The sequence below is a fragment of the Cavia porcellus genome, unplaced genomic scaffold, assembly GCF_034190915.1.
Source record: "Cavia porcellus strain 051 isolate PalLab524CR breed Dunkin Hartley unplaced genomic scaffold, mCavPor4.1 scaffold_3, whole genome shotgun sequence".
NCBI classification, from domain to species: Eukaryota; Metazoa; Chordata; class Mammalia; order Rodentia; family Caviidae; genus Cavia; species Cavia porcellus.
Window position 1 is genome coordinate 20,033,983 of NW_026947486.1, and position 24,962 is coordinate 20,058,944.

At 41.5% G+C, this 24,962-nt stretch overlaps 1 pseudogene; it reads left to right on the forward strand.

Moving 5' to 3' along the window:
• Window positions 1-23,949: 23,949 nt before the first annotated feature.
• On the forward strand, window positions 23,950-24,121 carry LOC111754760 (U2 spliceosomal RNA; annotated as a pseudogene).
• The last annotated feature ends 841 nt before the right edge of the window (window positions 24,122-24,962 follow it).

Sequence of the window (24,962 nt, forward strand, 5' to 3'; positions counted from 1 at the left end):
CAAAGCCACCGAATCTAGAGGGCCAGGCTCTGGGGCTGGCGACCTCCAGCTGTGCTCTCCAGCGCGGACCCTAACACTGACTCGGCGGGTTCCCCCTGGTCCCTGGGCCTTCCCGCCGCCTCGGGAACTCATGAGAAACTGCGGTCGGGGACCTCGGCGACTCGCCAAGCGGGTACCGGTGCTCTGTGTCTACAGAGGCCCCGGGGATTCTGCCCCGCGCCTTGGTGTGTGAGAACTTTGGCACTGGCGCAGGAGCACTCACAGGGACTGGGCTGTTCGGCGCAAGGGGTCCCAGGCCCGTCTGGGGGCCATCTGCTCATCCGCGTGCACCACCCAAGCTCACACACCACAGGAGGCTTGTACATCTGTGTGTGCGCGCGCGCGAGCGAGGGTGCATAGGCGACGGGAGCAAAGGGACAGTTTCTTCCAGTGGCTTTATCCTTTATCCTGGGAGAGGGCCCTTTCCCTCACTACTAATTGACTATTGTTTCCCAGTTCCCTCCTATTTACTTTTCAAAAATACTGTTTTTTCTTCTTATTAAAAGAGTCATCTATGCCACTTGCTAGTGGAAACGTGTAACCCAGTGCTTAGCATGTGCAAGGCCCTGAGTTCCAGCCCAAGTGCCAAAAAAGAGGAAGTTCATGGTAGAAATAAATGACAGGCATAAACCAAACATCCTAGACATAATTTTTAACTTTTTAACTTCGAAAGCTTTGTTTTTTAGTGACAGGGTCTTGCTGTGGAGGCCAGGCAGGCCTTGAACTCGAGGCAGTCTTTCTGCCTCAGCCTCCCAAATTCTGGGATTACAGGTTTGTGTTACCATGCCTGGCTCAAAGTTTATACTCTTTTTTTTTTGTATTTTTGAAACAGGGTTTCAGTATGCAGTTCAGGCTGGCCTTACACTCACTATGTAGCCCAGGCTGGCTTTGAACTCAAAGCGATCCTCCTGCCTCAGCCTCTTAAGTGCTGGAATTACAGGCATACGCCGCCATGCTCAGTTTCAGTTTATACATTTTAAGATTCCCATGTTTATACATATTTTTAAAGTAAAACTAGGTATATTTTTATATAAATTTTTTAAGTTTATATATTTATTAGTACATATTTATCATACATGTTGATCACATTCATCATGTACAGAGCATTTTGGATTGCCCTTTTTCACTTATTTATACTATAATATACAGTTTTCCAGTAACTTGTGAACGAACATTTTACAATTTTTAAATTGTAAATCAATCTTACTTGAATGTAGTGAAATGCAGGAAAAAATACCCTCTGCCTAACATTCTAAAAAATATTCACACTATTGTCAGGTATGGTGGTACACGCCTGTACTCAACACTCAGGAAGCTGAGGGAAGAGGATTTCCATGGGCTACATAGTGAGTTGAAGATCAGACCAAGCAACATAGCAATATTCTTCTCAAAAATGTTTTTCACTATTATCAGCTTGTATAAAATTTCAGACTATATTTCTGCACTTTCAGTTATATATATATATATATATATATATATATATATATATATATAACTGAATGATACCAAATGCCCAGGTCCACAGATTCAGTTTGTAGAATATTTATGTTGCAAGACATATTTAAGCATATAGGTAAACATATGCAATAATGCATTGTACTTTTTTCCTCGTACATAATTCAGTTCATATATACAGCATTTCATACCTGTATAATTTCATCATTTACCCTTAAATAGATGTTTCCAATGTTGTTTCAAAGTGCCTCTTATTTTGTAGTGTGTTTTTAAATTATGGATTAAACTATTCTGATAGAAAAATCAGCATAGGCATTTACTAAATTTTGAAAAGTTAGAAAATGTAAATTAGAAAATAGCTGAGTGTGGTGGTGCACCTCTGTAATCCCAGCATTCAGGAGGCTGAGGCAGGAGGATCACTGCAAGTTCGAGGCCAGCCTGGGCTACACAGTAATTTCAAGGCCAGCCTGAGTTATATAGTTAGACCTTGTTTTTTAAAAAAAAGTCATTTTCCTTTATCCCACATTTAAAATTATTTAATATTTATTTATTTTGTGGCATCATGTTTTGAACCCATGGCCTTCTCGCTGAACTATATTGCTGCTAGCTCTGCACTTTTTAAAAAATTTCTTCATTTCAGACAGTGTTTCCCTAAGTTGTGCAGGTGGGACTCAAACTTTCTTTTTTAAAACATTTTTTTATTTTTAAGTGGGCATGGTAGCATGCACCTGGAATCTCAGCACTTGAAAGACTAAGACAGGAGGATCACCATGAGTTCGAGGACAGCCTGAGCTAGCCTTAATGACAAAGCAAGACCCTGTCTCAAGAAAAGAAAACAAATAAAAAAATTTAATTTCTGTCCATATATTTGCAGAACATAATGATTGCAGTCATTATAAGGAGTTGCTACATGCACATAATGCATCTTCTTTTTTTTTTTTTTTTTTTTTGTCTTTTTCCTTTTTATCAGTACCAGGGATCAAACTCACAACTGCCTGCTTGTAAGGCAGGCACTTATGCTGCTGAGCTAAATCCCCAGCCCAACACATCTTAATTCTTTTACCACCCTTCCCCTTCCTCACCCTTCTGTTCCTCCTCCATTCATCTCTTTATCCCTTTCCCATTTGCAAAATGTCTATCTCCGTTTTCTATTGTCAACTTTTTATTTTGCTCTTTTACTTGTATTTTGAGTCTCTCATAAAGAGAAACAAAACAGCTGTGTGATTTGTTTCACTTAATATTTCAAGGTGCATCCATTTTCCTACAAATGATGAATTTTATTCTTCTTTTTAACAGAATAGTCTTCCATTGTATATAAATACCACATTTTCTCTACCCATTTATCCATCAGTAATCATGAAGGACGCTTCCAAGATCTACTTATTATGATAAACATGTATATGCATGTATCGCTGTGACAGGATGTCTTTAAGTTTGGGAGGAAGATATCTAGAAGGGGAATAGCTGAGTCAAATGGGATTTTCATTTTTAGTATTTCAAGGAATCTCCATAATGATTTCCATCGCAGTTGTACCGGTTTACACTCCCACCAACAATGCAGAAGAGTTGTTCCTCCTTTCCTAACCCTGCTAGCATTTGTGATTGGCTGATTTCTGGATGACGCCATTCTTTCTGGAGTTAGTTGGTTGCTCGGTGTTGTTTTAATTTGCATTTTCTATTAGCCAACGATATTGAACGTTTTTACATGTATTTATTGGCCATTTGCCTTTTCTTCCTGATGAGAAGTGTGTGTTCATTTTAATATCCTATTTTTTGGTTGGGTCTTTTATTTTGGGGAATCTGAATTTTTTGAATTCTTTATGTATTCTAGATGTTAGTTCTCTGTCCAAGGAGAAACTGGCAAAATATTTTTCCTGTTTTGTAGGTTGTCTCTCAGCCTGTTGGTGGTTTCCTTTGCTGTGCAGAAGCTGTTTAACTTGAAATGATTCCATCTGCAGATTCTTAGTACTATTTCTTGTGCTACTGGGGTTCTGTTCAGAAAGTCCTTGCCTATGCCTGTGTCTTCAAAGATTGTACCTATTTTGCCTTCCAGAAAATTGTTTCTGTTTTCACACTTAGAACTTTGATTCATTTTTATTTTAGTTTAGTGCTTGGTTAGAGAAAAGGGTGCAGCTTTGAGTCTAGCACTTCCTGCCTAAGCTTCCTGAGTGGCCAGAACTGTAAGTGTGCACATCAACACCTGGCTATATTTGAAGTTTTTGCTGCATTTCATTGTATGCATCATTTAATGCATATATAATACTTGCATTCACATAAAAGTGGGATTATTTTCAACAAAAAAGTTTTAAGTGAAATTATTTTCTACATAGAGTTTTAGGTAATGTTATTCAGTCTATCATGTTTTGATAATTACCAGCACATTTGCATCTTAAAAGTTGTTTTTTTTAAAAGTCTTCAACAGGCTCCCCTTCCTGCCCCTGCCTTTTCCTCTATGGGCAGTGCCTGTGTGGGAACCCCACTCCTCTTACATGGTAGGTAAGTGCTGTACTGCCGTTTTCATTTAATTAGCAGTATAATTGAATTTCAAAAATGGTAGCACCTCAATCTTTAATCTACATACACAGAAAATTAAATTTTTTATTTTTATTAGTATGTTTGCAGTGCTTAATGACTACATTCATCATGGAGGAATTAAATATTTTTATTAAAAGATAACGCTATATATGGAATAAAGTGTGGCCTATCTAGTTGGCCTGTTTGAAGATTCCAACCTGTGTGCCGTCCATGCCAAACGAGTGACAGATATGCCAAAAGATCTCCAACTGACTCAGCAGGCTGAGGCAGTAATGCTATGAATTTGAGGCCAGCGTAGGCTATACAGTGAGCTCAAGACCAGTTGAACTATATAATGAGAACTTGTCCCCCCAAAACAATAACAACAACAAAAACTAGCATCCCAAATATGTGACGATGTGCTTAAAATGCTTAAGAATGTACTATGATGGGAAACATTTCATTCTGAAAGGTTTTTTTTCTCTTCTTCCTGTTATTGGAAATTCTGAATGTTAGATAACTTTTCCCCCATGGGCTCAAAAGATACCTAAGTGACAGCTTGGGATTTAGCTCAGCGACATAAGTGCGAGGTTGTAAGTTCGATCCCCAGTACAAAAAAAAAAAAAAAAAAAGATACCTAAGTGCATGATTATGAGTGAAAAAAAGGGGACATAAATCACATATTAGCAGTTTTTCCATTTTCATTTGTGTGTGAATATTTAATATTAATGTGACCAGGCATAGTGGTATATACCTGTAACCCCAGCACTTGGGAGGCTGAGGCAAGAGGATCACTGCAAGTTCAAGGCTAGCCTGGACTACATAGCAAGTTCAAGGCTAGCCTGGACTACATAGCAAGACCCTGTCTCAAAAAAAAAAAAAAAAAAAAAAAAAAAAAAAAAAAAAAAAAAAAACTAATGCATAGATGCAAAGCATTAATGCAAGTCAAAATGTTTCAGTGAACAAGTTTCAGCAGTTCAACTTTATAACAATGATAAATGAACCTGTTAAATTTTTCTGGACAGTGCCAGCATTTGGATTTTTTTATTTTGAGGATTTTTTGAGAGAGAGTCTCGCGGTGTAGTTCAGGCTGGCCTTAAGTACACTCACTGTGTTGCCCAGGCTGGACTTGAACTTGCAGTGGTCTTCCTGCCTCTGCTTCTGGAGTGCTGAGATTACAGGCGTGCGCCACCACTCCCTGCCAATAGGCCTCGCCTGACTCTTGTGAAGCACTGATAGCTGCGGTGAGGAGGCGCAGGTCTATTTTGAGGTCCTGAGCAATTTCACGCTGCGAAGGGAGTTAGTGAAGGAGTAGTTCAGTGGACTTGTGAGTATTCCGATTACAGCTGTGCTCCAGTCGCAGCCTGTAACCACGAGGTTTCTTTGCGGCTCCAGCAGAGGGCGCGCTCTTAGGGGTGGCTTGTGTAGCCTGCCGCTTCCTGGGTGCTCTCGCCCTGGATCTGCCGGTGGCCCACTGTGTAGGAGCCGGAGTACTGGGGCCGCCTTACTGACCCCTTCCCCTTGGGCTTCAAACACAATGGGAAGATCAATTTGTTTTTGTTTATGGTAAGGGGAATTAAACCCAGGGTCTCGTGTGTGTGCTGTGCCACTGAACCCCGTCTTCAGCGCTCATGTAGAGATTTTTTTTTTTAATCGGTACCGGGGATTGAACTCACCACCACGCGCTTGCAAGGCAGGCGCTTATGCCGCAGAGCTAAATCCTCAGCCCCTCATGGAGAAATTTTTAAAAACTGAAACTTACATTTTTATACCGATGACTAAATTTAATGAGTGTCGTTATTGCCTGCTGTTCAAAAGCGATGTGACAGAACAGTATTTTACTGTACAAACAGGTTCATTCCAGTATGAGTCTCTTCCTCTTATACTTCTTGTTAATATTTTGCGTTTTTTCTTTGTATGTCTGGTGGTTTTATTTAGTTGTTTCTGTTGAAAATTAGACATCGGGGGGGCTGGAGATTTAGCTTAGCGGCATAAGCGCCTGCCTTGCAAGCAGGCAGTCGTGAGTTCGATCCCTGGTACTGATACAAATGAAAAAGACAAAAAAAAAAAATTAGACATCTGGATTGTCTAGTGTGGTAGCTCTGGAAATAGGGTTTTCCTCTCCTCCAGAAACTGCTAAGTGTGAGGGGTGATGACTGTTGTCATCTGTTTAGTGATTTTTCTACACTCTTGTATTTTTTTTTTTTGAGACACGATCTTGTTATGTTGTCCAGGTGTCCTTGAACTTACTGTGTAGTCCCAGCTGGCCTCAAATTTACGGCGATCTTCCTGCCTCAGCCTTCCAAGTGCTGGGATTACAGGCGTGTGCCACCCTACCTGCTTTATGCTCTTTGGAAAAAGCTGCTTGACTTGTCAACAGTCACTGAATCTGTGTTCCTTTAAATTAGGTTCAGTTTGTGTTTTGACAGGTATTTCCTTGAAGACCGGGAGTAGAAAGGAACAGAACACAGAAGTAGGCGCCTCCCTCCAGCCCTGTGGACTAGCATATACGCTGCTCACCACGACCCTGCCTTTGCCTTTGCTTCCACAGGGCAGTTGTAAAGCTGCATTTTCTTGATTCAGCATCCACTTGGTTACCGTAAACTGTGTTGGTGTTGAGACAGTCTTGCTATTGTAGCCTATGCTTGTCTTGAACTCTTGGAGACGTGCTAAATTCGGGACAGCAAACACTGTTAGAGACCCATGAGAGAGAATTTGAGGAAGGCCAGGGAACCCACCAGAATGAAGCCCTGAGCTGACTCAAACCCCCAGGTTTATTGAGGATCAAAAGAGACATAGAGTTCTGCTGAGCACAGATGTTTGTTTTGGGTAAGCAAGGCAGGCAAACAAGGCATGGTGACAGTTTGGCTGAATAATTAACTTTTATCTGATTGTCCCCTACCCCAGGGCATCCTTGTTTTCCCATAAGACCCATGACTGCTCTAGTTGGCAAAACTGTTCTTTAACATGGTCCCAGCTCCCTGGAGTCGGCAGTCTTCCTACTGCTGTGTCAACCCAAGCAGATAGTGACCCTTTGGGTGTCAAAAGGAACTGCCCAGATCCTCTTTCCTCAGCCTCCCGAATGCTAGGGTTACATTTGTGCACTCCATCCCAGATCTGAGGACTTTTCCTGTGTTTCTGTAGAGTAACTTAAAGAGCATACAGTGTCATTTTATTCTCATGTTAGTATTTGTGGTACTTTAATTTGTTTTATCTTTTATTAGTACACATTTGCAATACATTATGCATTTTTTGTTTTTAGTAGTACAGAAATATAATTACTAGGTCTGGGGCTATTGTCCCTTGCTAAAGCCCTTGCCTGGTGTGTGAGGCCTGGGTTCCATGCCCCAGCACCACACCTAATTAAATACAGTGATCTTTTCTGATTATTTATATATACATTTGGTTCCCAATGTATGATGGTTTTACTTAAGGTTTTTCAACTTTACAATGGTACAAATACAATGTGCATTCAGTAGAAACTCTTGTTTCATTGAGACAGGGTCTCACTATGTAGTAGGCTGGACAGGGTCTCACTGTAGTAGACAAGCCTCCTGATTTCTGGGATTACAAGCATGTACTGCCATTATACCTTTTTTGTTTGTTTTGTTTTTTGATACAGAGTCTCTCTATGTAGTTCAAGCTGCCTTTGAACTTACTATGTAGCCTAGGCTGGCCTTGAGCTCTTGGTGATCCTCCTGCCTCAGCCTCCCAAGTTCTGGGATTACAAGCATGTACCGCCATACCTGGATCATTATACTTTCATGTTTAATTGTTTTTGCAGTATGGGGCTTTGAAACGAGGGCCTTTGCACTCAGCTACAACCCAAGGCCTACCCCACCCCCCTTTTATTTTGAGACAGGTCTTGAAGTTTTCATTTTGATCTTTTCCTGGGCCAGGAATACTCAGTCTGATCCTTTCTGGTGATACTGGGCAGTCACCCAACCACCAGAAGAAAAACCAACACTATAGTGTGCTCTGGTGTTTAAGCAATTGTTTGGGTTAAATGCAAAATCAACATCAGTGAGCTTATCAGAGTGTAATCCCACCCACTGAAAGTTGAGTGTCTTTACCCATAGTCTGTATCAATATTAGCACTTCTTTTGTTTCATTTTGTTTTAGGCAGACTGGCCTCAAACTCACAGCTGTCCTCTGGCTCAGCCTCCCAGGTGCTGGGATTATAGATGTGTGCCCACACCTAGCTATGATGGCCTTTTTTTTTTTTTTGTACCAGCTCCCTGGGTAGCAATCGCCGATCCTTATTTGTCTCATTGGAACTATATTTTGTCCTCAGTCTTGTAAAATCACTGGGCAGTGATGGAGACCTAAGCTCCATGCTAGTGTTACAAGTTCCAAAGAGCCTGTAGGGTAAACAGTTCCTTTCCACACTACTGTGGGGTACACCTAGTCCAGAATGTTAGAAAACAGTATGAAACATAAGTTGGGCATGCTGGTACACTCCTGTAGTCCCAGTGCTCTGGGAGGGTGAGGCAGGAGGATCACAAGTTAGACCCCAGCCTAGAAAATTTAGCAAATTAGTGACTCCTTGTCTCAAAGTAAAAATAGAGTGGGAATATAGTCATGTGTGAAGGCTCTGGGCTCAGTCCCAGTACTGTGATTTTTTTTTTTTAAACTAGAAACCGAGCCGAGTGTGGTGGCACACGCCTATAATGCTAGCTCTGCAACTCAGAAGAGGCGGAGGACGCTGGCAAGTTCAAGGCCAACATGGACCACTTAGCCAGACCTTGTCTCAAAATAAAAAATAAAATATAATGACTGCAGGGGGCAACACCCCTCTGCCTGGCGTTGATCTACAGAAAGGAAGCGGCTCTATGGCGTGAGTACACCGTGGCCTACTGATCAGCAGCCGCAAAGAACAAAACAACACTACTCAGCACAACTTGGCTGCAACTGGAGCTCATTGTGGCAGCCAAATAAGCTGGTGCAGAAGAGATATGCGCAGCTTGCACCTGTGGAAGCTGCCCCAACCTAGGCTGGCGCTCAGGCGTCACGTGCTCGCTTGGCATCTAGACGCTAGCTTCCAGACCCAGCGCCTCCACCAGGACCAGATGATCTCGGAGAGGTCAAAAGTAGAATGCTGATTAGCAGAGGCCTGGAAGGGGGGGGGGGGCGGGAGAGAGTGGGAAAGGGCAATTAATAGGTACGAAGTTACAATTAGATAAGGAAAAAGTTCTGGGTGCTATTGTACAGTACGGCAAGGAGCGATAACAATAATGTACTTTTTTAAAAGCTAAAAGAAGAAAAAACAAAAAACCTAAGTTGGAGTAATCTGTAATCCCAGCACTCAGGAGGCAGGAGGATGGCCATGAGTTCCAGGCCAGCTTGGGCTACAAACAAGACCCTGTCTCAAAAATAAAATAAAATAAAAATAAATTTTAAAAAGCTAATTTTATTTTTTTCCAAAACCACTTTATTTCAAGCAGAAAAAGAAAAAGAAACTAAAACCATATGTCAATCATGGGGCAACAATGGTACATACATTGCACATTGTCATCCCCAAATCATTCTTCCAGAGCACAAGACATCTGCATTCAGTTGTCCAAACAATACTGGCACAAATATTTCTCTGCGGTGAACTCAGAGAAATCAGTAAGTAGTACAACTATCTTAACTATTTTTGGGGGTTAGCGATTTAGCTCAGTAGCATAAGCGCCTGCCTGGCAAGTGTGAATTTATGACTTCAATTCCCGGTACCAAAAAAAAAAAAAAAAAACCCAAAACTTGAGGTTCTGAACTATTTCTTTTTTGTCTATTTCGTTTTCATCGGTACCAGGGATCGAACTCACGACTGCCTGCTTGCAAGGCAGGCGCTTATGCCGCTGAGCTAAATCCCCAGCCCCTCTGAACTATTTATGTACATATACATACACAGGTACTTATGTTGCTTCTTTCAGCTTGTCACACTGGTTAAACAATACAATGTTTACACAGATGTGTCACTTATTTCAATAATAAGTATGGCCTCAAGTTGTATCCATTTACATATAAAAGCCTGCAGTTTATGATTCGTTATGGCTGAGAAGTCTCCACCTTGATTTCCACAATGGTTGTACAGTCTACATTCCAAACAACAGTGGAGAAAGTTTCCTTTTTCCCTACAGTCCCTGCAACATTCCTTATTGGTTGATTTCTTGATACTAGTCATTCTTTCTGGGCTGATGTAAAATCTTAGTGTTGCTTTAATTTGCATCTGTTGAATGCTCAGTGATGTTGAACATTTTTTTCACATATTTATTTGCTGTTTGTATTTCTTCGTCTCAGAGGTATGTATTCATCTCAGGTGCCCATTTTTGGCTTGGATCTTTAAATATGGGAGGACTGATTTTTTGGTGTTTTTTATATGTTCTGAATAGTAATCCTTTGTCTGAGGAACAGCTGGCAAACATTTTTTTTCCCAGTTGTGGGTTGTCTCTTCATTCTATTAATGGTTTCTCTTACTGGTGCAAAAGCTTTTCAGTAGGATGAGACCCCATTTTTCCATTCTTTTTGATAGTGTCTGTGCAATCTGGGTTTTGTTCATCAAGTCTTTGCCTAACCAATGTCTACAAGAGCTTTACGAGGGCAGGGGATTTAGCTCGGTGGCATAAGCACCTGCCTTACAAGCAGGCGGTCGTGAGTTCAATCCCTGGTACCGATAAAAATGAAAAAGACAAAAAAAAAAAGAGCTTTACCTACTCCATCTTCCAGCAGATTTAATGTTTTTGTTTTAATACTAAGATCTTTGATCCATTCCTATTTCATCTTAGTACATGGTGAAAGATACGGGTTCATTTTCTATCTTCAGCACATGTAGAGCCAGTTTTTCCAGCACTATTCATTAAAGAGACTATCTGTCTTCCAGTGAATGCGTTTGGCACTTTTGTCAAGGATAAGGTGGCTTAATGTGTCTGCAGTTGTTTCTGCACCTTCTAATCTGTTCCATTAATCTTTGAGTCTGGTTTTTTGGATTTTTTTTTTTTGTTGTTGTTGTTGTTGTTTTGCCAGTACCACACTGTTTTTATCACGGTAACTTTATAGTATAATTTCAAGTCAGGGGTTGTGATGTCCCCTGTCTTCTCTTTGTTGCCCAGGATTGCCTTTGCTATTCTATATCTTTTCTTGTTCCAAATGAATTTTAAGATTGTTTTCTCTAATTCTGTGAGGTATGCTATTGGAATTTTGATTGGGATTGCTTTGAATCTATATATAACAGTTTTGGAAGTATAGCCATTTTTCACTATGTTGGTTCTGCCTACCCAAGAGCACAGGATATCTCTTTTAATGGCATTTTTGAAATGCAAGTTTTAAAAATATTAGTGATGTTCAATTTATCTTTTGTTTGTTTGTTCGTTTTTAGACAGGGTCTCACTTATAGTGAAGTCTGGCTTTAAACTCACTATGTAGCCCAGGCTGGCCTCAAACAGCAATCCTCCTGTCTCAGCCTCCCAAGTACTGGGATTACAGGTATGCATCCTCATGCCCAGTCAACTTTATTCCAGGGGTTTTTGGTGTCTTTTTAAAGAACACTGTGTCTACCCCAAGGCTGATAAAATTTTCTCCTGTTTTTCTTTTTTTGAGACAGTGTCTCACTCTGTAGCCCAGGCTGTCCTTGAATTTACAGCCACCCTCTTGCCTCAGCCTCCTGAGTGGCAGGATCAGAGGCATGCGCCACTATGCCTGGGTTTTGTTCATCAAGTGTTTTCTGTCAAACATTTTTTTTCTGGCACCAGGAATCAAGCTTAGGACCTCCTACTTTTTTTTTTACTTTATTTTTGAGATAGGGTCTCACTTTGTAATTGAGGTGGTCACAAACTCATGGTGATCCTCCTGCCTCAGGTTCCATGTGCTGGGATTACAGGAATATAGCACTACACTCAGCTCTTTTTTATTTTGAGGCAAAATCTCACTAAATTACTAACTTGTGCAAGCGTATCTCATACTTGCCATCCTTCTGCCTCAGCTTCTCAGTGCTGAGATTATAGGGATACACCAGCACACCCAGCTGGAATTGTTATCTTGTGCAATGGTGCAAACACTGTGAAAATCAATGTGGAGATTCCTCAGAAAACTAGGACAAGAAGTCTTATTTAATCCAGCTATTCCCCTTCCAAGTATCTTTCCAGAAAAATTAAAAACATCATTCCACAGATGTGCACCTATGTTTATAGCAGCACATTTTGTAATATCCAGGTCTTGGAAACAACCTAAATGCCCATTGACTGAGAAATGGATAAAAAAAAATATATGATTGCTCATACCTGTAATCCCAGCACTCAGAAGGCTTAGGCAGGAGGATTGTTGCAACTTTGAGACCATCCTGGGCTACAAAGTGAACTCAAATTGATCCCAAACTGCATAGTGAGACTCTGTCTCAAAAAACCACACACACACACACACACACAATGTGGTATTTTTATACAACGGAGTACTACACAGCCATCAAAAGGATAAACTGGACACATTTCTAGGTAAATAGATGCAACTTGAGAACATACTCATTACTGAAATAAATAAGACACACTTGTGAACATCATATTGTTTCATTAGTGTGAGAAGTTGAAAGAAAAAACATGTATATTTGTGTGTGTGTATATATATATATATATATATATATATATATATATATATATAAGATAGTTATACTAGTAATTTCTCTGAGTCCACTGAAGAGAAAGCTTTGTGCTGGTATTGTTCAGACAATTGGATGCAGATGTCTTGTGCTCTGGTTTACTGCTTTGGGGATGACAAATCACAATGTATGTACCAGTGTAGCCCCCTCATTGACATGTTTTGACATTTTCTTGTAGTTTTCTTCTCCTCTTCTTCCTCCTCTTCATCATCTTCCTACTCCTTCTTTTCTCTTTTCTCTTTGAAACAAAATGATTTGGAAAAAATGCTGGAGAGGCTATATGAGAAAAGGAATTCTTCTCCTCTGTTGGGAGTGTAGCCTGGTGCAACCACTGTGGAAATCAGTGTGGAGATTCCTCAAAAAACTAAATTGGAGATCTCATTCAACCCAGGTGTTCTCCTTCTGGGTATCGTCCCAGAAAAATTAAAAACATCATACTACAGTGATATATGTGCAACCATGTTTATATCAGCACAATTTGTAATACCTAGATCATGGAAACAACCTAAGTGTCCATCAACTGAGGAATAGATTAAAAAAAGATGTGGTATTTTTATGCAATGGAGTACTAATTGGCCAAAAAGAATGATAAACTGGAGAGTTTTATAGGTAAATGGATGTAATTTGAGACCATATTCATAAGTGAAATAAGTTAGACAGGCATATTTAAATATCATATTGTCTCACTAGTGTGCGATACTGAAAGAAATAATATATATATATATATACGGTGTGTATACCACTGTTACCCCTCGTTATTGTGTTTTGAAATTGTTTCATTTTTTTCCTCTTTAAAATAAAATAGATTTGAAAATAAAATGATGCCATTAGGAAAATCAAAAGACAAATCACAGAGTGGGAGAAAATGTTTACAAATCACATATCTGATGAAAAACTTTTTTTGGGTACTTGGGATTGAACCTAGGGCCTTTGCACTGAGCTGCATCCCCACACTTTTTTTGTTTATTTTGAGACATACTCCATAAATTTCCTAGGCTGTGCAGGAACTTGTGGTCCTCCTGCCTCAGCCTTCCAGAGTGCTGAGATTACAGCTGTGTGTCACGACACCCATTTGTGTGCAGGACTTATGTTGAGATGATATAAAACACTCTTACAACTCAAAAAGGAAGTGACCAAATTTAAAAATAAGCAAGAGTTGAATGGACATTTCACTGAGGAAGATATAAGAATGGCTGACACATACAAGAAAAGCACTTGTTGTGATTGGTCATTGCAGAAACAGAAATTAAAGTAATAATATAATTCTTCTACACACCATTAAGAGTGGGTCCAACCATGTGGCTGTAGTAGCACATGATTCAACACTCTGGGAGGCTGAGGCAGGAGAATCTTAAGTTCAAGCCCTGTCTGGGCATCTTAATGACTTAGCAAAAGCCTGTTTCAAATTAAAAAGTATTTAAAAAGGACTGGGAATGTGGCTCAGGGCAAACAGCTTGGGTTCAGTCCCCAGTAACACACACGCGCGCGCACACACACACACACACACACACACACACGCACACGCACACGCACACACAAATGGCTGCAACATAAAAAGCATACAAGGATATGGAGAAACTGGAGTCTTTGTATATTTCTGATGAGAATTTAAAATGGCAAAACTGCCAGGTGTGGTGACGCATGCCTGCAATCCCAGAATTTGGGAGGCTGAGATAAGAGCATCACTGTGAGGTAATCCTGAACTGCGTAGCAAAACCCTGTCTCAAAAAATAAAGGCAAGCTAGGGATTTAGCTCAGTGGTCTAAGTGCCTGCCTGGCAAGCACAAGGTCATGAGTTTGATCCCTGGTAACAAAAATAAATAAATAAATAAATAAAAAAGAGGCAAAACCTTTTGAAAAGGAATTTGATAGGTTTCTTGAATATGTATGGATTTGCCTATATTCCCAGCATTCTGGAGGCTGAGACAGAGGAATCACCACAAGTTTGAAGCCAGCTTGGGCTACATAGTGAGTTTAAGGTAAACCTAAAGTACAAAGCAAGAACCTGTCTTTTAAAACAATGGATTTAGGGCCAGGGATATGGCTCAGTGGAACAGTGTATACCTCGCAAGCATAAGGTCATAAGTTCAATTCCCAGTACCAAAAAAATAAAAACATATTCATAAACTGACCATATGACCCAGAAACCTATCCTAGGATTCTGTCCAAGAGATAAAGATACATACATAAAACTTTTGCACACGAATAACCATTATTTCAACATACCAAATGCAATATTATTTATAATAATTCAAATCTGGAAACTATGCAAATGTCCATTACCCATGAATGGACAAGCAGAATGTGGCACAGCCATATGATAGAGAATTAAAGCTCCAAAGATGATCAGAATAACCACATATGGGGCCACAGAATGAGCCTGTAAAACATTATGCAAAATGAGAGAAGCTCTAACAGAGAATGCACCACCCAGCCAGTATACTTGAGTTTCTTAGTTGCCCAGATTATAGTTTCTGCTCCAGTCCCTGTTGTTCCTTTCCTAGAAATGGCCGGTCACTGTGATGTATAGCTGGTCACTGTGATGCACATCGTATAAACCAATCCCCAGCTGACCAGCTATTTTGCCTCTGTACTTCCTGCTTGCTTATCTCATATATGCTTTAAACCACCACAGATCAGGGCCTGACATTCTGGGAATGACCCTGATCAGTGTCCATCAATGTAAATAAATCTACCTCCAAATCCTGAGTGTCATTTTGGTGTTTCTGTGTGTCACTGCATTTGGCGCATTGGCTAGGAAGACTGACTGTGCTGACCTCTTTAGGCACATAGCCCTCAAGGATGGAGTAAGGACTTCTCCAGGTCCCAATGGGAAGGCATGCCCTCAAGACTTCCCAGATCCCCTCTGAGATCTGGAAAAGGATTCCTGGCTTCCCGCCCAAGCAGTTCACATAGAACCCCAAAGAGAGGAGGACACAATCTGTCTGCCTGCCTGGTTCTGGTAAGCCCCTGGGGGAACCCCAGTTAGTCTGTCAGATCTGCTCGGTTTGAGCAGAAAAAGTGCTTATCAATTCTTGTTAAGGCCTCCCTCAGTGGAAGGAGTATTGGAATGTTTAACCTCTGAATACCTGCTGAATGACTGTGTGAGTGAGTGAACCCAACAGCATAAACAATAGGCTGCTCCATCTGTGCACCAAAACTGGAAAGCACTGGTCTCGGTGATTGGGCCCTCACCTGTGGTTCTGTGACATTCTCAGAGCCTTGCACCCTCCTGGGTTAAATCATGCCTAGGTCCCCGCAAGGAGCAGTCAGGCAGGCATCTGAATTGTCTCTCTCTGGGGGGCACACGCGCTTTGTTTATTGTGCCATCATTCAAGGGTTCACAACATACACCATATGGAGATAGAATGGAAGAAAGGAGCTTTTACAGAGTTAAAAAATGAAGTCAAACCACTCCCTGCATCTCAAAAAAAAAAAGGAAAAAGAGACCCATTCTTACTGAGAATTCTTGTGCCTTGGAAGCCATATCAGCTGTTACAGATGCTGCTAACATCTATAGCTTCACTCCGTGCTCCCAACTCACTTCCAGCCAATTGAACTGGTTCCAGCTAGCCATTGCCTGCATTAAGCCACAGAGGCCTCGCTCCAGAGCCTTCTGCTTACATACCCACCTGAGATGACTGTTGACAATTCCTTCTGAGTTGCACATTTTGAATGAGGAAAAATTGGACTGCCAACTCTGACAAATAAGTTGCGCTCTATTGGGTCTGAATAGAAAGAATAAACCAAGTGCTATCAAATTGGGCTCCTGAGAGCCCAAATCATTGCAGAAGTCAGGGGCAAAACTGTGACTTTCCTGGTAAACAGTGGAACAGAACTCTGCCTTCAAAAGTTCCCTCTGTCAGAAAGTCACCATCCCCAGGACACCTGGGACTCTTGCGTCTCGTCCCTTCTCCCAGGCACAAATTTACAACCTGTAGGACATCTCTTTCATACCAAGCTAATCAGCATCACTGTCGTTTAACCCTGCACATTCAACTTTGACTGTTTCCTGGGAGGAAAACGATGTCTGCATCAGCCTGAGACAGATAACTGTAATCCTGAAGTTCTGAAAACTCTCCTCCCTAAGGTACACACTAAAGACTCACCTCTGGGCCTCGCCATCAACCATGCTGCCTCACCACAACCCCTATTACTATCAGATGTCACAGGAAGCAAAAATAGGCATCCAGCCAAACATCAGCCTGATACACTATTAATCACCTTGGGCAAGATTGTAAACCCTCTCTGGGGATCCAATTGACAGAAACATCAATCCCAGCCACCAGACCTGCCCCTGCTATATATTCTAAAAGCTCAAGCTACCACACTGGTACTAGTACACCTGCAGCCAGCTCAGGCTTCAGCATCTGTGTCAGCCCCAACCTCCCATTCCGTATCCATACTGAGAAAACAATAAAAGTCTGTAGGGTCCTGCTGTTAAAAAATCATCTCTAGATATGGCCTACCCTTGATCATTGGCAATGATAATGGGCCTGCATTTGCAGCAGAGGTAACTCAAAAGCTAGATTAAATAAAAACTACATACAACATACAAGCCACGAAGCTCTAAAAAAAACTTTAAAAAACCAGCTTGTAACTAGTTAAAAGACCAATTGTATCTGTAAGCAGTATCTGGAAGGAACTGGTCACAAGAAAAAAAATTCCACAAATTTCTTGGAGATGCTGGCTTCTAAAAAATCTGGATCCTTGAGTTGACAAAAACAATGATGCTCACTTAGACTGTCACCCCTTGGGACCACCCGATGGGCTACCTGTGCAAATACTTAGATCAGGTCACTAAAGGCTGCCTTTCCCCTTTGCCTCCATGCTCTGACAGCCACTATACTTCTGATCAAGAAAGCTGACAAAGTCACCTTAGGCAGAGACCCAAAGGTCCAGGTGCCACATCCACCTGCTGTCCTGGGATAAACTGTTCTAAAAAATGAACCTCCGGACAGATCCTGAGTCTACCCTGTTTATGGATGGAAGTAGCTGTGTTAGGAATGAAGTCCAACAGGTTAGACATGCTGTGGTAACCTTAGAAAAAACTATTTTGTACACAACTCTCCTGCAGAGATGATCTGCACAACAAACTGCTTCCTGCTGCTATTTGGAAACCTGCCACCAATGACACAAAATAATCTGGTCCAGAGGCCTAAGCCCTCTCTGAGGATCCAACTGACTGAAACATCAACCCCAGCCAGAAAAACTTTACCTGGTACTCTCAGAAGATCAGAGTCAGACCTGCCCCCACCATTTGTTCTGCAAGCTCAAGCCGCAGCACTGGCACCTGTATTCCTGCAGAGAGCTCAGCCTTCAGCATTTGTGCCACTGGCCCTGACCTCATATGTTACAATGGACTCTCCCCATTTAAAGATATACAGCTAGATTTCACAGAAATAAAACACAACCCTATAGAAATAGCTCATAACCTGTTAAATGACCAGCTATATCTGTAGACAACTGCACACACATATAACCCAGGTGCATTATTAACGACCTCTACAAGTTTTGGAAATCCAGCTGTAGATCCACTGGAAAATTTACCTGGACAGCTCCTCTGAGGCTCAATTTAAAGAGACAGTACACTTAAATCCCTGCTCTGGTCACTGGACACTTACCAGTCCATGCATAGCTGAAGCCTAAGGATATCGTCCACAGGATTGCACCAGATTTATTCCTCTTGATTTTTGTTTTTTTAAAACTGCTTGTCACAGTCCTTGTTTCCCTACCCATGCAATCTGTGTTTCATGCCTTAAACTCTATGAACAGTTGTCCCAAGAGAATATAAAATCAATCAAACACCTGACCAAGATTTGAGGAGTATCCAAAGCACATGGGACACTCTCCTAGGTCAGATTAATTACCTCACTACCTTCCCAGAGTAATGTTACAGAACGCACAGGCCTGAATTACATCTCTTATGAAAAATAACTTTGGGAAAAACTCTGTAATAAGACAGTATTGGAGAACTTGGCTAGGGCCCATCCTAGGATCACTGACAACCCTAATATTATTGCTTCTAGTTAGTTGCACTTTGTCTCAAATGATCACATGTAATATGTCCAGCAAAGATTTGCCAGGGAAACTAAAAGAGGGGAACAATATAACAGAAAATGCTCCCACCTCACCTTCAGTTTCTTAGCTGTCCCCGTTATAGTTCCTGTTCCAGGTCCTGTTGCTCCTGTCTTTTAGAAAAAGCTGATCACTGTGATACACATAAACCAATCCCCAATTGCCTCTGGACTTCCTGCTTGCTTATCTCATATCTGCCCTAGACCACCAGAGGTCAGGGCCAGATATTCTGAGAATGATGCTGATTAGTGCCCATCAACATAAATAAATCTGCCTCCAAATTCTGGGTGTCATTTCAGTATTTCTGCTTGCCATTGCAAAGCCACATATGAAAGGCCACAATTCTATTTACATCAAATATCTAGAAATGTAATTCTGTAGAAACAGAAAGGTATGGGTAACACATACCTGTAATCTCAGCAGTCTGGGTGGCTGAAACAGGATGACCCAAAATTTAAATCCTACCTGGGCAATTTAGCAAGACCCTGTCTCAAAATTTTGTAAGGGCTGGGCCAGGGATTTAGCTCAGCAGCACAAGTGCCTACCTGACAAGCACAAGGTCAATCTGCAGTACCAAAAAAAAAATTATAAGGGCTGGGGTTATATCTCAGAGTGAAGATATCTTGGATTCAATTCTAGTATCACAAAAAAAAAGAATGAAAGTAAAAAAAAAAAGAAGAAGAAGAAGACAAAAAGAAAAGAGGTGAAAAAGAAAGAGAATAGTCAGAATTTGCCTGGGCTGAGGGATGGGAAGTTGTGAGTGACTCAGGTGAGCTTGGGAGAGCCATTGGATTGAACAAGTGGCACTCCATGAAGGTAGCAGGCCTGGAGAGCGTGATAGGCTCCATCTGTCACCAGCAGTCACATCACATCAGTGCCACCGCAGCATGTGCCCAGAAGATAAGAGCAGACCTTACCCTTGAAACACAGGTGGGACACAGGGCTGGGCATGCTGTGGCCTGCACCTTTCTCCCCAGCAAAGGAGGTCACTTCCTTAAGGATCCGTGAGGGAAGACAAAAGAAGCCATTCCAAGAGACTTTCCAGAGAATTATTTTATTTTATTTTATTTTATTTTATTTGAGGTTGAGGTAAGATCTTGCTATGCAGTTCAGGCTGGCCTTGAACTTGCAGTGAACCCTCCTGTCTCAGCCTCATGAATGCTGGGATTTCAGTTGTACGCCTTCACAGCTGACTCTTTCATTTTCTTGGAAGGTCCTTGAGAAAGCAAGCAGGCTCTCAGTTCTCACAAATGGTTCCTGGACAACCTCCCCATCACCCTACTCTTTACTTTTTTTTCAGTGCTAAGGATAGAATCCAGGACCTGACTGTGATAGGCAAGTGCTCTACCTCTGAGCCACATCCCCAGCTTTTTCTGTGCTTTTTAAATGTGATAACAATGTTATTCATTGCTGAGGTGGTAATGCTTTTCATCTATAGTTCCAGTTATCCTTGAAGTTGAGGCAAGAGGTCACTTGAGCCCAGGAGTTTGAGGCCAGCTGAAAACATAGTGAGACTCTGCTTTAAAAAATAATTAACCGACTGCAGCCCTTCCAAGGGGAGAACTAGCAGTGTATCCTGAGATCCACGCCATGTTGGAACTGAGGACGCTGTGAAAACAATGACCATTCTGCCTCCCTGCTTAGCAATATTGAACCTGCTGCTATGTGGCCTAGAGTCAAATATCCCACTTCCCCTATCCTCCTCCTTCTCCCCCCACCTGCCCATTAGCAAACAGGAACCAGAAATCTGAGCATCTCCTGGGAGGTTGACCATAGCAAATAAGGGGGACTTCCTTCTACCATTTCTTTGAAGGCAAATATTTTTATTACTGTTTTGCTCTTTTCTTATTAGTGGTACTGCTCTATTCAATATTCTGTTTTGATAAGTTCTATAGTGTTCTATATTTCATCTCATTTTGATATACATGATTGAAAGAATAACTATTATAAAGATAACAAAATATACTGTGATACCTATTACTGTTATCCTGGTAACCTGCTGTGAAGTTCTGTACCAATTTCACTGTACGATCTATTGGCTTTATTCTGACTTGTTCTGTTGTATACTTTCAAAATAATATTTAAAAAAAATAAAAAATAATTAAGCACACTGAATTTAATATCATTACTGCTGGTGGGCCTATTGTTTGCTATTATGTGGTACAGGGATTTAACCCTGGGGGCATGGAGCTACCTCCCTGTATCTTTTATTTTTATTTTGAGACAAGTTCTCTGTAAGTTGCTCAGGCTGGCCTTAAACTTGTAACATTTCTTGTAGTGGGGTTACAGGTGTATGCCACCATGCTGGGCTGTTTTCTGCTCTCTCTCTCTCTCTCTCTCTCTCTCTTTCTTCTTCTTCTTCTTCTTCTTCTTCTTCTTCTTCTTCTTCTTCTTCTTCTTCTTCTTCTTCTTCTCCTACTTCTCTCTCTCTCTTTCTCTCCTTTTGAGACAGGGTTTCATTATGCAGTTCAGGCTGTCCTCAAATTCACTATGTAGCCCAGACTGCCTTAAATTTAGAAGGATCCTCCTGCCTCAGCTTCCCAAGTGCTGGGATTACAGATGTGGGCCACCATGCCTAGCTGCTTTCTGCCATCTCTTAACTCTTTCTAAAATGTATGACTCAATGGAAACAAAGCTTTTATAAATAAGGAGAGGTGGAAGAGAAGGGAAGGGAATAGAGAAAAAAAGAAGAATCAGGATACATTATGTATAGTTACAAATTTCCTGTGATCAATTTGATCATTATGTATATCAAAAGTATACCATTAAAATTAATTTAAAAAAAGAAAATGTGGAGCAGAGATACAGCTCAGTGGCACAGCACCTGCCTGGTAAGTACAAGGTACTGATTTGATTCCTAGTACCAAAAGAAAGAAAGAATGTCTGAACCTGGTGTGGTAGGGCACACTGTAATCGCAGCACTTGGAGGCTGAGCTAGGAGGATTGCAGCAAATTCAAGGCCAGCCTGGACTAGATAGTGAGTTCAAGGGCAGACTCAACTATATAGCCAGATTTTTTCATAAATAAATAAATAGATCATACAAATAAAATAAATGTATATGCCTGGGATTGGAATATGTTAAAGGGAAATAACTTTCCATGCCTGTATTGGTGCAACGGCAATCTTTTTCTGGTGCCTCTGTGCCTTTGTGGAGGACAGAAAGAAGGGGAAGAGAAAGAAGAAGAAGAGGGGGAGAGAGAGAGGAAAAGGAGCGGGAATTAGCAGGTGGAAAACCAGTCTAAAAAGGCCTTCTAGAGGGACTAGAGAGGCCAGGACTGCCTCAGCCTCCTTATATCCTGCGCAGCAGGCTGCCACAGGCAAGGAGGCATTTAATAAATATTTTTGAAAAGCAATTTCTAATCTCTTTGTGATCCATAACTACGCAAAGCTGGTAAAATTCAATGGCCGATTAATGGCTTCCAAGTGTGTCTTTTTCGACTATGAAGACTTCAAACACAGTGTCCACTGGTTGGTAAAAGGGAATTGGAAGGATGAAATCCGCGGAGCGTCATGTCCCGCCTTGAACAAATCCCTTGCGCCTTCCTTTCCCCAGAGTAGGGCGGCTTCAGGCTCTCCTCTTGCACAGGCCTTGCTTAGTGGCTACTCCAAAGAGGTCCCGGTGACCTGAGCTAACAGGAACAGAGAAGGACCCACTCATTTCTTTCTTTGGGGGTGTCCTGGAGACAGCAGCTTGCCACAGGGGCCTCCCAGCTGTCCCCGTTGCTAGCAGCTTCACAGCACCAGGCCTGGTTCTCTTTGTCTCCTTTCCCAGGCTGAGGGCTGAAGAGAAAGCACACCGGGGACCAGAATTAATAGTGTCACACAAATGTCATCCAGGACAATTGCGGGATGCCCCTAGGGGAGGCGTAGGAGGCGGGCCTGCGGTTCCCACACTGAACTCCTTGCAGCAGGCAGGGGTCCACCACCACTAGGGCCAGAGACAGGTGCAGGGCACGACCTTGTCATAACCTTATCTGTGACTTTATAAATAATCTTATTTATAACCTTACTTACAATCTGAGACTACTAATGGGCCTAAAAGGACTATGGAATCACTGCTTTGAAATAACTTTTTTAAAAATAGAGTATATTTTATAGATTGGTCCGTTTTAAAGTAGACATTAGCTTGTGCGTTACGTTCACGGTAACTGACCAGGAGGGGCAGATTCCCCTTTGTGCCCTGCTGCTGCATTGGCACCACCTTCCCACAAATGGCATCTTTTGTCACAACTGATTCACCTACGGTTTTTTTCTAACCATACTGGGGTAAAAGATGTATGCTGCCATGCCTGGCCTTTATATTTTCTTTTCCCTGAGACAGGGTCTCTGTAATTCAGGTGGGTCTTGAACTCACAGTATAGCCCAGGCTGGCCTCAAATTCACAGCAATTCTGCGTCAGCCTCCTGAATGCTAGGATCACAGACATGCACCACCACACCCTGCACCCAGCTCCTTTTTTTGTACCTTTTTAAAAATTTGTTGTTTGAGCCAAAGCCTATGTTCCCCAGGTGGTTCTCAAACTCCTGGGCTCAAGAAATCCTCCTTCCTTAGCCTCCTGAGTAGCATAGATTAAACTACAGACCATGTTTTAAAAGAAACTTAGCAATTTGCAAATGTTTCTTTGCAAACATAACAAAATTTCTACAGAGACAATGTGTAGGGAAGTTTTCAGAATCAGCTTGGATTTGAATTTTGATGTGGTGGGTACCAGTTTGCGAATTACTCAATGTCTCTGCCACATTTTGATCATCTTACAGTAGGAATAGTAACAGTGCTCACCATCCAGCACTGCTGTGAGGATTAAATCACTTGTTACATATGCAGTTTAAAGCAACATTTACTGCAACATTTACTATTGGGTTTTGTTTTTTTTTTTTTTTTTTTTTTTTTCGGTCTTGGGAATTGAACTCAAGACCTTGTATTTGCCAGGCAGGTGCTGTGCCACTGAGCTATATCCCTGGCTTACTGTTAAGTTTCTTGATTTGCACAAAGAGTGAGCTTGTTTACTCCCATAGACATGAATGAAGTGCAGTGGTAGAGCCAGTAGCCTGGGTGATCACTCTCCATCAGTTCTGGCCTTTTGTAAAATCCTGTAGGATTTGTTTGTCTTTTGAGACAGGGTCTCACTATGTAGTTCAGGCTGGCCTTGAACTCACTATGTAGCCCAGGACAGCCTTACACTCATGTTGCTCCTGCTGCCTCAGCCTCCCGAATGCTGGGATTACAGGTGTGCACCACTGTGCCCAGCCACATGGGATCTTATCACTTTCACACCTGGCACATCCTCCACTTGAGGACAATATAGTACACAGAATTTTGGAGCTGGGAGCCAGAATAGGAGCTTGCTCCGTATACTCCATGCATAGACCTGGTATTGCAGTAGCTACAGGAATAGTGCACCCGCTGAAGGATAGTGGCAGTAAAACTGGTATTTAAAAATAAATCATTCTCAAGGCCAAGGATTTAGTTCAGTGGCACAGTGCTTGTCTGGCAAGGGTGAGTCTGACCTTGGTTTATTTATTTATTTATTAATAAATATTACTACTCTAAATAAATATCACTCTCCACTGAGTAACATCAGCTCTGAAAGTTGCATCAAATATATTTTGTCTTTTAGCAACTGGCATCCATCTTGTTTTGTTTTGTTTGGGGGAGGGTTGTTTGTTTTTGAGACATGGTCTTGCTATGTAGCTCAGGCTGGCTGGAAAGCACCAGTTCTGCTTCAGCTACCAGAGTGCTGAGATTACTAGTGTGTATCGCCACGCCCAGCTAGCATTTTCTGTCCACTGTGCACAAGTTGCCATATAGCACTCAAGGAAAACTGAGTTTATCAGCAATTAGTGAGATAGAGTGATATACTAACTTGCTACAAAAAAGTGATAGAGATGGACTGAGCTGAGACACCTAGAAGTCTCTGCCATTTACTGGCCACTTCACTATATAATCTGTGTCACAGATAGTCTCCAATTTACAATGCCTCAATTTAACTCTTGTTCTGCTTTGCAATAATGCGGCCTGGGATTTAGCTCAGTGGTGTAAGCGCCTGCATTCTTTTCTTTTAAAAAATATGGGCAATTTGAGAATTTTCCAAATCTAAGTTCTAGTCTCTTTTCACTTAACCATTTTGTCTGCACTTCATTTCTCACGTTTACTATAAGCAATCAGGAGGAACCAAGCTGATCCTTCAACATTTTGTTAAGCTAAATATCATTTCTATTACTCAAGACTTCTACTGTCTACAAAACA